General features: G+C 42.7%; 1 protein-coding gene across 1 annotated transcript in view; it reads left to right on the top strand.

Moving 5' to 3' along the window:
• The first annotated feature begins 261 nt into the window (after window positions 1-261).
• Window positions 262-16286, top strand: part of dgkg (diacylglycerol kinase, gamma) — a 90685-nt gene continuing 74660 nt past the window's right edge. The window contains exon 1 of the mRNA XM_076264007.1: window positions 262-901. The gene's annotated coding sequence lies outside the window, so the exon portion shown is untranslated. The remainder of the gene's footprint in view (window positions 902-16286) is intronic.

A 16286-nucleotide genomic window follows, 5' to 3' on the forward strand; every position in this document is an offset into this window, starting at 1 on the left:
TATATTTCAAATACCCACTATTACATTTATGATAATTGATAATTTAAGATAAAAAATTATATTTTCAACATCAGAATTTTGAACTATTAGAGAATGTCCTATTGTGATCCAGTTTTTGAAAACTAAAGATTTGTGTTTTCTGCATTCTTTTAGTCAGAGCTTGTAGTGGAGAGTGGGGGGGGGGGGCATGAAAAACCGTGGTTGAAAAGTACAGAGAGGTGAAGAAACACAGAGTAATGGGTGAGGAACCGGAGCATGAAGCTGCACAAGAGAGACGGATGCATAGAGACATGAGCGCTGGTGCTTTATGAGGTAGAGACAGCTCTCTGAAGCACTGTGACATTGCACAGTCGATGAGAGGGATAGAGAGAGAGAGAGAGAGAAAGAGTGCGTGTAAGGGAAAGAGAGAGAGAGTGAGACAGCGAGAGCGTGAGTGGGAGGGAGAGGCAGAGAGAGAGACTGAGCGAGTGTGTGTGTGAGAGAGAGAGAGAGAGAGCGGGGAGAGCAATAGAGAGCTAGTGGCGCGGTGTAAACAGCGTGTCAGAAAAGAAAGTGCAGGGACATTTTAACCTGACTACAGCCACAAAGCTAACTGTTGGGTAGAACAATCACGAGAGAGCAGGAAGGAGAGAGACACAGAGAGAGAGAGAGAAAGGGAAGCAAGAGGGGAAAAAAGGCTTAATTAATTCATGCTGAAGGGGAGGGATGTTACGGCGACTCAGTGAAGGGGCTTTGCCACCGCGGCTGGGCTGTCTCTAGCACCCAGCCTGTTCGTAGGAGACTGCAAGTCGGAGACGCACAACACACATACAAACACACACACACACTCTCTCTCCCCATGCCCTGCCTGGAGGAAGCCTGTACTCTCACACCGACACGAGGAGCAGACACCATCACTGAGGTAGGCTTGAGTGTTTACGTTCCTTTTAAATTTTTCTCTCTCCCTCACATTCCCTCTCTTTTTCTCTTTTACTCTTTCACTCTCCTCTCCTCTGTTTGTGTCAAGCTGTTTTTCTCTCTTTTTCTCTCATGCCACATCTGTCGCCGGGCGTCCACCTAAACAGCTCACTGATGGACAGTTAAGCATCATGCATCTGTTTCTCATGCTCCATGTTCCATCTGTATTTTGATGCTGAGCACAAGCTGCGTTTGTAATTGCACATCGGCTGGCTGTTATTTATACCCTGATAGGCACATGGAAAGACATGTCTGCTTCTCTCTCTTGGAAAGACATGTCTGCATATCTCTATAATTGAATGTGCGGTAAGCTTTCATTTTGAAAACAATCCTCTCTTTCAAGTTTCTGGCTTGTTTACATCTCTGTTGCATTGGTTTGATGCGTAAGTCGGCATTACATTTTACTGCAACAACGCTGGCATTTTACGTCTGTTTATTAAATGCTTCGGCTGGTGATAGTCCAGACACTGGGGATTTATGCATGCTCTGGTGCTGCTCCGAGAGGTGGTCACCAAATGCTTTCTTTTCCACCCTTGTGTGTGTGAGTAATGTGGGGCTCTGTCGAATGAAATGACTCACTCGCTTCTTCCTTTTCAATGGAAATAGATCAATACAGCCAAGTGACAGATGCCAAATGGGCTGATGCTCTGGGCGCATCGCTACCATCTCCCCTTAATTCCCCTGCCTCCATCCTGATGAGCAGGAGAGCTGACTTTGACAGATCTGGAATTACCTCACTTAATTAACCCCTGACACGCAAGCATCCGGGGTGGTTCCTGTGCCATCTCTTCGCAGTCCCTCGACGGAAATCCTTGATCAGCAAGGTTCTCTAGTCCCTGCATATGATTACTATGAGGACAGGAAACTGTTTGTTTCATACCCTTGTTTTATTATCTATTCTCTCTCTCTGTCTTTCTCACTCTCTCTCTATCTCTCTCTCTCTCTATCTCTCTCTCTGTCTTTCTCACTCTCTCATTTTCTCTCATTTTCTTGTCACCACCGGGTCTGATGGCTCTCTTCTCTCTTTTATGGCCGCTTATTGACGCAACTCACATTCCCTAGAACACACACATACACACACAGTAAGAGAGGGAGATGGATGAAGAGAGAATGATGCGCTGTGTGTGTGTTTGTTTGTGTGTGTGTGTGTGTGTGTGTGTGGAGGAAGTCACTCTGTAGAGTAGTTTCCCCCTTGCATGTGTATGTCCATGATAAATAGGAGCTGGAATGTGCCAGCGTTTCATGGAAATGTCGGAAATGGTTCACTAGCGATACACTCCTGCACCTCTGTGGCTTGTATCCCAAACCCCACCCCCCCAAACCCCACCCCCCAGGCTCCTCAGCGGCCCTGCTCTGACATGGAGATCAATACATGAATAAGCTGGCCTCCGTCTGAAAATGGGCCGTCGTGTTGCTCCTCTAGATGATCACTCATACAGTAGCAAGCAGGAAAATGCAGCCTGAAGGGTGCATCTGTTGAATGCACAGTTTTCAAGGTAGCTACTACGTACAAAAGAATATTGTTGTACATATTCTGCCCACATTTTAACATTTGTAAATGATGAGCAGTTACAATAGGTGTATAAGATATGGAGGTATACTGCAAATTGTTGATCACTGAACATTTCACATAACACATCTACTGTACATGGGAAAACCACAGAGTGCAGTCGTATATTGTTTTTCTCAATGGAATAATGCAACTTTAGAAAGACAGAAGATAGAAATTATATATTTTGCATTTGTTCAAAACAGGCCTCTTCTTTGAATTGGATGTGAAAATACACACTGTATAAATACACAATATGTGGTTGGCCGGCCCCACAGTATTCATGATGCAGTACTAAGGATTCTCCAGGCAAATGTACTGTTGCCTATGTCATTGCCAATATGCAGAAGTGATTAAAACATTGTATTGTTTAGACATAACATACCCTCATGCTGTTATAGAATTTATGATTATTTTTGCTGGTGCTAATTCAGACATAAGTCTAGTCTACTCTAGCAACCCACAACAACATGAGGAAATGTTAGCAAGACTGAGGCTGAAGAGATGTGTCATTTTGTGTACTCCACTCCTTACTCCCTCCATATAGTTATGGGGTTGGAGAAGTAAAATAAGTCATAGTTAAAAAGTTTTAATATTGTAGTAGCATAAAATGAAAACATTGAAATTTAAAAATGTATGTTTTAAAATGATGATTTAATATCTGATTTTGAATTTACATTCAAAGGTAGAGAACTCTCAGGGGCCCTAATGCGCCAACTAACCAGTGATATCCATCATCGCAATCTCATCATCTGGAGTAGTGTTATGTGACAGCAGATATCTTCTCCCTAAACACATGATTTGTGAATTGACCATCCAGTGGGTTTAGGTTTAATACCACCTCTATAAATATTCTTTTAATTGGCCTGCACTGGCCTACCCAGCTACGACTCCCCATCGCCTCCAGTTACCCTGGCCACGGCCATTCCGTTCCCCAGACACCCTGTTGTGGTGTTCCTCTCAGAGTGGAGCGGAGCGGAGCTTGGTCTCACTGGGCTGCGTCTTATCATCTCACTGCCATTTCAAATCAAACTCTGCCCGTTGCCATGACACTCAGCACCCCCCCACATAAATATCCCTGATCTTTCCATGCTGGGTAAAGGAGGGGGGGGCAAGTAAAGGGAGAGAGAGAGAGAGAGAAAGAGATGGACAGATTGAGTTAGAAATACCCTTGAGTTTGTGTTTGTGCTAAAACCATCAGAGTGTAAAACTGCCAAAAATGTGTTTAGGACTAACCGAAGTCACGCGTAATCGGCCTAGTAAATAAAAAAAAGTGCTGATTGCTGGTCTGTGTGAGAATCTGCTGTGTGCGAGGCGAGCCGAGCCGTGTCTGTAAGGGAGATCTGGCTGGCTGGCTGATGCGGATGACATCTCTTCTTTTGAGCTTCCCTAAACTCAGCTCATCTCACAGACAATGGACTCATTCACCTCATGGTCAGATTCAGATCAGATATTATTGTAGTGTTTGTGGTAACTCGACAAAGCTTCTAAAATGAGAAACAGCATGTTTTTTGGGGTGTTTTTTCCAGAAAATGTTTGACATGGCTGCAGTGTGTTTTTCTTTATAGTAGTTTTTCAACTGCATTTTACACATGGGTGGAATTGTCCCTTACTGAACATAATTGTTTTTGGGGTTTTTTACACAAACATGTCCCCTTTTAAAATGTAGGCAATTGATGAGGTTCGTAAAAGTAAATGTACATCATGTAAAGACGTCATGCACCGCAGAGTAAGGCAGCTTAACGACTTACAACATGGTGTGGACTCCTGAGACAACATCCTAAACGAAACCATCATATCATGGAAAGGAGCATGCTTTCATTCCTACATCACCTATCACAATAAGCAGACGGGAGCATGAGCCTTCACACATGTTTTTCACTATGTGCAGAAAGAAGACATGGCAGGCCGTACACTTTATAGTGAGTTTAAAAATAGCAATGGCTCTTAGCCTTGTGTGACTTTACAGTGAGGTGCCTAAAAATAGTGGTGAACGTTTCTTCCTATGTGTATGTAACTTGGATGCGTCTAACAGACTATAGATATTCTTGGCTTCTTTTCTCTAGATATATCAGCACATTTGTCATTGAACACCATGGAAGGTTTTTTTTTTAATGACCAAATAGTCTCTTATACGATAAGGCTACATTTATTTGGGAAAGCCCTTACTATATTCAGAGCAAACACTGAGTATTTGATACGCCATCCCTGTGGAGGCCTCAACTTAGGTAAATGCAAAACAATCACACTCTGCCTGTACCTTCATGTGAACCACTGTGAGCACAATTATAGCTTTTAAATATATACACAGTGTGAGCACAATTATAGCTTTTAAATAAATAGCTTTTAAACTGGGCATGAAAAATGCCCCTTGCATACATTCTGTTTACTCAATATATAAGCAGTTAGTATGAATGTGTACGTTGTATCTTTCGCCTGTATTGTTATTTTGAAGCCTTATTAGAAATGAGCTGTGAATATCATGTTGCCAATATGGTGGAATTTAAAACATGCATAAATAGTCAAAGACAGTTGTATATGTTTGCTGTACTTTCAAATGATTCAATATGAGTTTGCTTATTGTAGCTATGCTACTCATATGCCCAGTATGCCCTTGCTTGCTGCTGGATGACGGCTCTACATCAGTTTTTGATGAGATGTGGTAAGCAGTGTACATTGTTTTATGCAGCGCAGATAAGAATCAGCATGCTGTGGTCTTTGTCTTTGTGCTTGTAGAGAATCACACTCTACACATCCGCTTGTAATTTCTTGACAGACTTTTTTTGTTTTTCGGGGGTGGGGTGGGTTGAAAAATGTTTTGAAATGTTCTGGATCGGATCTTGTCTCACAAGTCTTACAAGCTGTTGCAAAGCTTTGTAGACCTAAAGCTTTCAAAAGAGATGGAGTGCTCCAGAGTGGAGGAGAAATGCAAAGTTATTTAAAGCAGGCGCCACAGACAAACAAATGAATAGGATTCACTGCAGGTGTCAGAGGAATTGGTTTCATGCTACTCCGTGCTTGTCTGAGCTTTCGTCTGTCCCCGTGAGTTATACAGCTAATATTTCATTATTTAGTGAGGTCATAGCTGCTAGAAATAGGTTCTTTCCCTCCCTTTTCCCCTTGACATGTTGTTTGTCGGTGAGGGGCTGCATGCTTTTCAAAAACTTCCACCCAACAAAAATTGAAGTTCAATAACAAGCCTACCGTTTATGACTGCTTTAACGATGGGGAGTATACACTTTTTCTTGTGGTAATATCATCTATGTTCTTTGATGGTTTGATGACAGTACCAGTAATAGTTTCATGTTTAAACAATCCTTTCTTCTAGCTTTGTAGAGCATGTAACACATTAATCTGTTCATGCTGTGCATATGTATGTAGTATCTAGTGAGATGGAGCTGTTTCTGTATGTGGTTGTGTTGTGGTGTGCTGCGTCGTCTGTGCTTTTGTGGATGGGGACACACTGCCTGGATGGAAACTGATCTGTCATGCTGTAGAAAATGCTTTCATGTCACATATGAATGGGCCTAAATGCTGCACCATTTTCAGAACGTATTCCTGTTTTCATTCCTGTTATTCTAAATGGGATGGAATGCCTACAATAGCTCCATTCACACCGTGGCCTGAAGAAATTTAAAGATGTTCACCTAGTTACACATTAACAGTGTGAACATATAAAACTAATTGAAGTGCTTGTACAGTGAGAAAGCTATGACTCCTTTTAGTATTTAGACCAGAGCCAAGTATCACATATTAGATTATGTTGTGACTTTACCGGAGGATGCCTCTGATGTCAATCACTAACTAGAATTGTTTTTTTTACACAACACATTTAGCTACATTATCAAATTAATCAAATTCAAATTCTGTAGTGTGTGTACTTGACCGAACCATGGCAGTATGCCTTAACAGACTGGCATGAGAGACGAGACGAAGAAAAATGATATGGTGTAGTTATGTATGTAAAATGTGATTAATGAGACGTGTGAGAAGTGTCTCCTGTGTTTGTTTTAACTTTTGACTCATTTATCTCCAAATATAACACATCTATCTCTGTGAATCCATGAATATGACGTGGTCGGTAGTGGTTTCTGTTTATTTTTCCTTTCCTTACATCTCCACATTTTGTTTGACGTAACCGCTTATTTGTCTTCATTGTCATAGATTGGGTTCTCTGGTGTTCATGATAGCATTGCCGTCAGTCAAAAGCAGCCTGGGGATACATAACACCAGGTCGTAATTACTGCAAAACACCTTGCATAAGATGGCATTTCACATATTTTCCACTGAGGTATTTTCAAGTTCAACACAAAAATGGAAAAAAAGGCAGATTGTGTCTAACAGATTGTGCCTGGCAACATTTACTACAGAGATCTACACCTCTAATTTCACACATTCTTTTTTCTTCTCAAATCAACAATCGTCAATTGCTCTGAAGTGCTAGACAGAGAGTGTGTAGACATACCAACATACACCACCTTGGACTCTAATTTGAGGCGGTGCTCATGTGTTGCTAATGCACTCACACAGCCTTAGTACTGTATGTCCAAATATGGCTTAACTGGGAGTGGATTGTTTGCGACCTTGCATTTAGCAATTTTCTTGCATTGATTCCTGAGTACTCATAAAGCCAAAGTGATTTAGACTACACTAACACATTGATATCACACAGTAAAAAACAGCTTTGTGAGTTACATTACTAAGTGTATGCTTGCTTATTTCAATGTTGTGTACAACGCTTGGCACATAATCAATAATGACATCAATCACTTGGGCTTCCACACCTTCAGGATGCTGCTTCTTCAACACATATTCCACACCATACCCTAAAAGGCATACACTTCAAGCCACAGACCTTATGAACAGTGGAAAGACACTCAGTATGACTGATGTCCATGAGGAGTGCTTGTCTGTCATAACAGATATCCGCTCACTCACGATCATCCACTTCCTCTCTGATGTGTGGTAATTCCTTATCAGTTCTTCTCTGTCTCTTCCTGGGTTCCACACCCAATTATGGGACAATTGCGGCAATAGAGTCAGTGTCACTGATGTAGTGGAGGCATCTATGAAGTACTGTATGAAGCATTCCCAGATACACAAAGAGTCTATTGAAAACAAGGCTATATAAATACAAGCAAACAGCACAAACAACGGCACAAAACCCATTCGTTTTACCACATGCAATTCCATGTGATTTCTGTACGACAAATATTCATTTTAATATGCGTCACTGTGTATGAACTATTTGTTACAGAGATGACAGATAATTGCTAGTGTCATTGCGGCCTTCAGAACACACACATACATACACACACACACACACACACACACACACACACACACACACACACACACACACACACACACACACACACATTTCCAAACGCACACACACACACATACACACTACCTCCTCGCTCAGTGCCCTTCTCTTTTTTTAAGCAGCAGCACCAGCTTCGTCTCCATGTCTGCTTTGCATCCCATCGGGAGACGGATGACGTCATCCATGTTACATTCAACACAGAACCTTCTCTACGCTTTAATCTCCGCGGTGATCAGCATCCTAATTTGGCAGTGCTGTCTTCCCCAGCAAACTCTAACCAGTTATGGCACAAGTATTTGCCAATGTGTGTACTATTGCGTGTGTGTGTGTGTGTGTGTGTGTGTGTGTGTGTGTGTGTGTGTGTGTGTGTGTGTGTGTGTGTGTGTGTGTGTGTGTGTGTGTGTGTGTGAGAAAGAGAGAGAGAGGCATGCTGTAAGTTGGCAAAGGGAAAATGCATGAAGACCAGGTGGTGCCATTGCTTTGCATTTTGCCATAGCGAAACAAAGATATTCGGGGGGGAGGGGGTTGTTGCAGCGCATATGTGACGGTGCAACAGTTTTTACATGCTCCATTGAGCCTGTGATTGGTATAGCCAGGCACTTGTTACACTCAGGCTCAGAGACCGGAGACTAAGTTGGAATGTCTCGCAGACACATCTCGAGGGAATAGTTAAACATTTCGGCCGCTAAAAAAAGACGGAAAAACATATTTATCTAGGCCGTGTTGAAGCCACGTCAAAGCACCTGTGTTTGCATTACTGGAAAGGACAAGGGAGGATAGCCTCATCTGAGCCAGTCGAAATCAGTCACATCTCATTTGTTAAAGTTTTTAAAATTTATGATCAAATGTCAGTTTCTGATATTTGTTAAACTATTGAACAGGCAAGTCAAGCTGTGCTGTTTTCGGACTGGTTAACTAATTTTTCATCCTCATTGTATTCATCAATTTCTTCTTTAATAAGTTTTCTGTTATATAAAATTTTAAATAAGACTGATGACCAGAGAGAGGTCTAGTGTGTTAAATTAGATTTTTATGCAAAACATTAAACTTTCACATGTGTGATCCCTCTGGTCTGCATACTGCTCTTACTGTCAAGAAAAGTGTAAATTATTTAGCATTTCCATCCTCATTATCAATTTAGTCATCATCAGTATTTTCATTATCTTCATCCTCGTAAAAGTTTTTTATCCTCATTGTCTTGAATATAGACCTAAATGTAAATAAATCTCTAAATATAGATCTGTGTGAATGATTTTTCAACTCCACATTATGCTGTAATTATAGATGAATGAATATTTATAAAATGCCTGAAGAACATGAGTGTTATTAAGACTTTTTAAATCTAGGCTTTAGAGCCCATGCAACAGACGGTTAGAATAGCAGTTGTAATATCAGATCAAAATCGATGTGACCTCTCTGTTCCGTCAGGTCTCCTTCCTTGTGCTGATTATTGCAATAACACTGCATCGGATTACACCAAGCACTCCAGTCGCCCTTTGTGCAAAATGTGGATTTTGACTTTTGACCATAGCTGTTATAGGAAGTATCATGGCACTCAAATATCAAACAGCACCCTCAGTAGAGACAGACAGTGTGAGCACTATTTACTGAGGAAAATCTCAACCGGGTCACAAAAACGATGACAAGTTTCCGTGTTTGACCGTTGTGTTGAAATCAGAGGACCAGTAATGTTGATGCTGTGGCACCCTCCCGAGGGGGGACGTGCCACGGGTGCACGATGTGGGTGTAATGGCAGTTAGTCGAGCTCTTTTTCCTCGGGGACAGCAGTGGGTGCCGCATCGCTCCTAATCCAATCACAAGTCAGAAGGTGCCTCTGCTGATTCAATTGGAGAGTTTCAAGGAGCCAGAGCTGAGGCGCCTAACGCCTCTCTCTCTCTCTCTCTCTCTCTCTCTCTCTCTCTCTCTCTCTCTCTCTCTCTCTCTCTCTCTCTCTGTCTCTCTCTCTCTCTCTCTCTCTCTCTCTCTCTGTCTCTCTCTCTCTCTCTCTCTCTCTGTCTCTCAGCGTGTGGGAGCGCAATAACCAAACACGGCAGATGCTAAGGACAAGGCAAAAGCTCTCTGAGTCACTGGCCTCGCTAAATGACTGACCTGTAAAAACAGAGGGAAATCCGGTGGGCTATACATGGAATAGAAGTCACAGTGTGTGTGTGTGTGTGTGGGGGGGGGGGGTGGTATGTCAGTGTGTGTAAAGGAAGTATGTGATTGTGTCTACCATACTAGTGGTTTATACATATATGTGTTGGTTAGTGAGACGGTGATACAAGGATAAAGACTGTGTGAGTGTGTGTGTGTGTTTGTGTGTGTGCGGTCAGGGGGTCATGGTCACATTAATTCTAAATGAGGCGCAGCTATGTTGCGGAGAGTGAGGCATGTAACAATACTGGATCACCAGAGAGACAGAGGCATGAGCACAGCAGACACAAATACTCCAGCCAGCAATATGGCAGTGTCAGTGGCGCAGGGAGTGCTAAATTGTGTTGGGAACGTTCGGTTCGATTGGGACCGAGGCGGAGTGTGAGAGATACGATCGGACTAAGACGAGCCATGAAACATTCATCGTTTATTGGGCAGAGAGGAAATACACCCCTCCCTAATCCCTAATGAGATATTGTTAAGGCCCCTGCAAGAGCAAAGCACAAATGATTTGAGATGAGCCCAGCAGTTGAGGTAGGGGATTTGATGTGGAGAGTGTGTGTGTGTGTGTGTGTGTGTGTGTGTGTGTGTGTGTGTGTGGAGTGGGGGGGGGGGGGTAGTAATGTCCCCATAACGTCGCTAGGGTGAAGTCAGTCCAAACTCCTGCTTGTCCACCACACAGAGAGAGCCGACATCCCCTCACCGAACTCCGGGGCCATGAAAAGCTGAGCTTGTTTTTCTAGAGAGAGAGAGAGAAGGGGAGAGAGAGAGAGAGAGAAATGAGAGAATGAGCAAACTGCCAGGCAGACCTGGTTAATGTCAGCACAGGGTTTCTAGACAGGGTATCTCTCCCCTCACTCTCTCTCTGTCTCTTGGTCACTGTCTCTCCCTCTCCCCCTCTCCCTCTCTTTCTCTCTCTCTCTCGCCCTCCTGCTCCCTTTCTTTTTTAAATGGATGCATGTGTCATGATGCACCACAACACCATTAAGTCTGTTAGGACAGCTCTATCTTTGGCAGGGGCTGCATTCGGAAATAGACGGGTGCACTTTCGTACCGGTAACATTTTCCATTTTGTTTGCCTGCATTTGTGTGTCCATGTGTATGTACGTGTGTGTGTGTGTGTGTGTGTGTGTGTGTGTGTGTGTGTGTGTGTGTGTGTGTGTGTGTGTGTGTGTGTGTGTGTGTGTGTATGTGTGTGTGTGTGTGTATCTGAAAGAGAGTGTGTCTCTCTACAGAGAGAGATATGGTGAGTCAGTGCTTAGGTTGCTTGGTGGTACACTCAGGAGAAGATGTGATTTTACAGACCTGAACGCTGATTCATTTACAAAGACATCCTGGTCATTATGCTCATATCCACCTTCTTGAAAACAGGTCATTAGACACTAACACACTAGACTCTAACAGCATAATGTTGACCATAGGATTACACTATGCCTTGCTCATTTGCCAAATGCTTTGGATCAGTTTGTGGCAGCATAAATACAAATGTCAGCCTATGATGGTAGATAACAAGGGCAACTCCTTGACTGTAAAGCCATCACAGACGTTTGTTAATGGTGAGAGTGTAGAATCCATTTAGGTGGAACTATTTCTACAAGGGGTGTGTTTTTTTTTTAAATAACATAAACAATTAAGATGATTTACAAAAGGAGACTTTGTCAGATCTATGTTTGGACGAGCACAGGAAGAGGATAGGGAATGGATTGTCACCCATACATGTCCATGACCTTGTGTCTTTTTCCTTTCCAAAGGAGTGCACACACGAAAAAAAAAGCTTTCATCCTAAGAAATCCAAGATGGCATGTCCAGATATCAAAGTGTCTTGCAGTGTTTACGGTTCATTCACCATGAACTTGACACTGTGTGCTATTATACGTGGTATTCAACTCCTGCATTATCATTTGGTTGTCAGTGTTTCATCTCAACATTTGACTGATGCACACACACACACCAAATTCACACAGACACACAGAAACATGCTCACGAGGAACAGAAACACACCACTCCATTTTACAGTCTGTTTTCTTGCTGCACTCACTTATGACGTCAAGTTGCCAGGCAACTGCTTGAGCAAACAGAATCCCTCACTGCACAAAGGGGAGGCCCCGGCCTACTGATGAGCATGAATCACGCGCGCACTCTCTCTCTCTCTCTCTCTCTCTCTCTCTCTCTCTCTCTCTCTCTCTCTCACTCACTCACTCACTCACTCACTCACTCACTCACACACACACACACACACACACACAAACGTAAACACACAAATGACCTTTCCTTTCTGATGACCTCTTCGACCAACATCTATGTTTGCATGTACAAGCTGGAAGTCTTCCGAATTGTGTGTCTCAGGATAGACTAAGCAAAACATACTGTTCAGAATGAGAAGTGTGGCCAGACTAGATGCTTCGGTTAAGTCCACAGAGATAACCTCAAATGTTATTTCTCAAAGACAAGATGGCTTAAAAAGGAAAGGTTGTTACATCCATGAGCTCTTGATTTGCATTGTGACAAGGCGCATTGCTTTGACTTAGTGTGTGTGTGCGTGCGCATGCATGCATGTGTGTTCATGTGTGTGTGTGTGTGTGTGTGTGTTTTATGGTGACCGCTTGTGTGTGTTTCTTTTATGGTGACCCAGTGGGAAGTTCTCACGTGGTGTGCCGTAGCTGCTTGCATTTATAACACCTCGGTGTGGCCAGTTTTTCAGCCCATCTGTCTGAGGTGTTGCAAGGACTGCGCAGGGTCAAAATCCAAACAGAGGGACAAAGGGTACGGAGTACAATCCTCTGCAATACTCTCAAATCATGAATGAAAGTGACCTTTTATACAAAATCCATGTGGAAAGTATGGATGCGCATCATAGCTAACCATGTGAGCTATCTTTGAGCCAAAATAGACACATTTGGAATTACACTGAAAGTGCTAATGGATGTTTGCTCCATCTTTCTTGCCTTGTTGTGTAGGGGTTCATGACTATTAAAGCAACACCAAAGAGTTTTTTGTACCTTAAAATAATGTTTCCAAAATCGTTTCAGTGGTTCATCAACTCGTAACAGGGTGAACGGCACTTTCTGCATTCGCTTCGCGGCCCTCTATCGGCTATAACCGCACTATGTAAGTTTGCCGGATCGGGTAGCGGTTCTGTAGTTCGATGGAATGAGACATGAGAAACTACAAATTTGACTTGCATCCGATGTCGCAATACATCGTACTTTCATAAAATCATGCAACATATTATACCTTGTCTGTGGACATTGTTATTTGCAAAGCTGGTGCTGGATAAACAAATAGGGCATGCGACAGAGGAAAAGTTCTTTGGTGTTGCTTTAATGTAGTTGTTACCTTGCAGAACACAATTTTGCTGTTGGTTTTGTGTTACGTGATGAGCAGCAGTAACTAGGGTTAATGGCAATAATAATGTCAATCCTGCCTCAGAGAGCACCACAAATAACCAAGATTTATGTTCAGAATGTAAAGCAAGCATTGGTTGAGCAGAAAGAGCTCTAACAGCATTTTCCCCCTTTTCTTTGTATGTTTCCTACTAGTTTCAAGCAATACGTTGTTGCAATGCAAATGCCATCACAATAAGAATAGATCTCTGGAGTTCGTCTATTCTATAAAAAAAGCAGCCATCTTTGCCCATAAAAGGAAATCCGGGTCTGTGCGGGAAAATAACTGTGCGGGAAAATAACATGAGGAATTTGAATAATTGCACCTGTCAAAATTTGTTGATAACATACCAAAGATCACAAAAAACACTCAAAGTCAGATGACAAAAGTGTGTAGGGCAAAACGTCTGCATTTCAGACTTATTCGTCACGGTGAGTGTTTGACAGGAACTTTTCACTTATCATAACGTTTTAAATTTACATTCATCCATCTTGAGTACAGGGGTGTAACAGCAGAGATAGCCATAGTGGTTATACTGTATACAACTACGTTCACAACATGCACTCATTCATGCCTGCGCACCACGGTGGTTTAGCAACGACTAAGGTACCTTTTCTAGAAATTGCCCTGATTGGCCCTGATTGGTTGACTTTTGACGTCATCAACCAATGTCAATATTGTTGAATCTTAACTCCCCTGGTAGAATGTTAACCTGACTCTCGCCAGATGAATTTCGTTCCGCCTAGCTCCACTCATCCATCTTGGATCCATCCATTGGAGAGGTGTTTCAGAAGGCTGGGCCTTATCAAAAATCCTTGCATATGATTTGGATAAGCCACTTGTCCGTCATCTATTAACGTGCTACTTCAACCACTCACATCGAAGCTAACCTGTGACGCTGAGAACAGTTTCACATCTATGAAACTCCCGCCCTGCGTCCTGATTGTCTCTACCATAAAATCTGGTGCCGAAATCACTCTCAACGGAAGCAATCCCAGATGGATGTGAGTGGAGCTAGGCGGAGCTTCATCTGGAGAGAGTCATATTGTGAAAATATTCCCCTCAAAACATGCAAACTAGTTAGGTGTAAGGTTTTTAAATTATGTATGTTTACTATTTCTCTTTTTCAAAATGGTGTTGAGACAGAAAATGTAGAGAGTGGCAGGCTAATGCCATCTAATCAGTCTCTTTGACCTTTATATTTATGAGCTGCTGCATGTTATCTGCCAATCATTCAGTCAATCGACCATCACTTTGAGTCCACACTTTGAGGACCTCTGCCGTTGTTTCCTTTTTAGGCTCTATGCTGAACATGCTGAAACGCTGATACCTTATGGAGCTCTCTTCTGTGCATCCACTGGCATTCTTGCCTCTATGTCAACCTCAGAAATCAATGCGTATTATATGATGTATGCCAACGGGCAGCAAGTACATCCTAGGACACAGCTGAACACATCCTAAGGTTTGTAACTTGATGTCCTCAGATCAAGTTCCAAGACTAAAGACACAGCACTTCCTCCCCATTCCCACAGGTTTTACCGCACTCACTTGGGCCTTGGCCTCGACCAAACACATCCTGTCGCTGTGTTTGCTGTTTGCTTCCTCCAGTCCAGACTTCGTATAGCTATCTCAGTGACTGATACACACTGGTAGACAAAGTCTCTCCTGAGCACTGTCCACTATGAGACCCTGCAGTGGGTATGCCTGGCATCAATATTGGCATAGCCCATTACAGCCTATTTCAGTGGGCACACCACCCAGTCTGGGCAGTCATCCGGCAAGTTCGAGTGCTGTCTCTCCTCATCTTGTCGGCCTACTCATCTGGTAATAAACGTACATACTTTGGTTAGAGTATGAGTTGGTCTTAGGGTTGGGTTAGGCCTAGACCTTGGGGACATTGACCTCCTATAGCTGTCATTCATTTTTCAGAGAGCTCTGGATGCTTCTCTTTTGTTTATTTTTTATGTTTGCCATTTGCCACCATTCTTTCCTTGTTCTACATACCAAATAGAATCTAGGCATGCCAAAAGTCTGGCTAAGGGGGCCAAATGTGGCACCCGACCAGTTTTAAAATGACCCACAGCCTCTTTCCCAATGTATGAGACTGTTTTGATTTGGTACACTTCACTGTATCTGACAATTAGTAATTATGGGGTTAATCCAGGAGTTAATCAGAGGTACACGTATTTAATGTAAAACTAGTCATAGCTAGTACTGATGAATTATTTTGCACTCAAATTCACCAGCCAGCCTAGTATACCGACACAAGGGAATGCACAGGCTGTCTCAGATATTTTCAGGAGACCCAATCTTTGAAACCACTTGAAAAACATTTGGACACCCTTCCTAGCGTAGCCTGACATCGTCATACTCAATTCTAGTCAGAATTTGAGTATGATACTGCTCCATTGGGACATGATTATGGGGCATGTTTCAACCGATACAGGGGGGAAATGCCTCTGCACTTAATTGGATAGACCTAACCAATCAGAGCAACAAAATAGCTTACCGTGAATCCTGTAGGAAGAACACCTGAACCATCCTTCTTCTCCACAAATGCCTTAACATTGTTTTAACATTCATTGAGCTGTCAATATCTTGTACAATAGACACAATAGCGAAAATCTAAATGTCTATCTTCTAGCGACAGTGTTTCTGTTGCAAACAAAATCAACCGAAGCGTGCTCAGGTGATATGATAGATATGATAGGCACTGTTGCTCATCTGTCCATCATCGTACAAAGCCAGCCCAAACAATTTGATTGGTTCGAACCACTCTGGTTTGGGCATAGTTGCTTCTCCCAGTCCAGACCGAACTTCCGACCGACCAATTTTGTGGGTTGGGCTAAGTTCGGGCTGGCTTTCCAGGCTACTACTAGCTTGTTATGCAACAGCCATGTATACATCTATTTAACC

This window comes from Alosa pseudoharengus, unplaced genomic scaffold (assembly GCF_046254945.1).
Source record: "Alosa pseudoharengus isolate Yale_2024_CS ecotype anadromous, Long Island Sound unplaced genomic scaffold, YU_APseudo_1.1 YU_APseudo_1.1_scf_3, whole genome shotgun sequence".
Taxonomy (NCBI): domain Eukaryota; kingdom Metazoa; phylum Chordata; class Actinopteri; order Clupeiformes; family Clupeidae; genus Alosa; species Alosa pseudoharengus.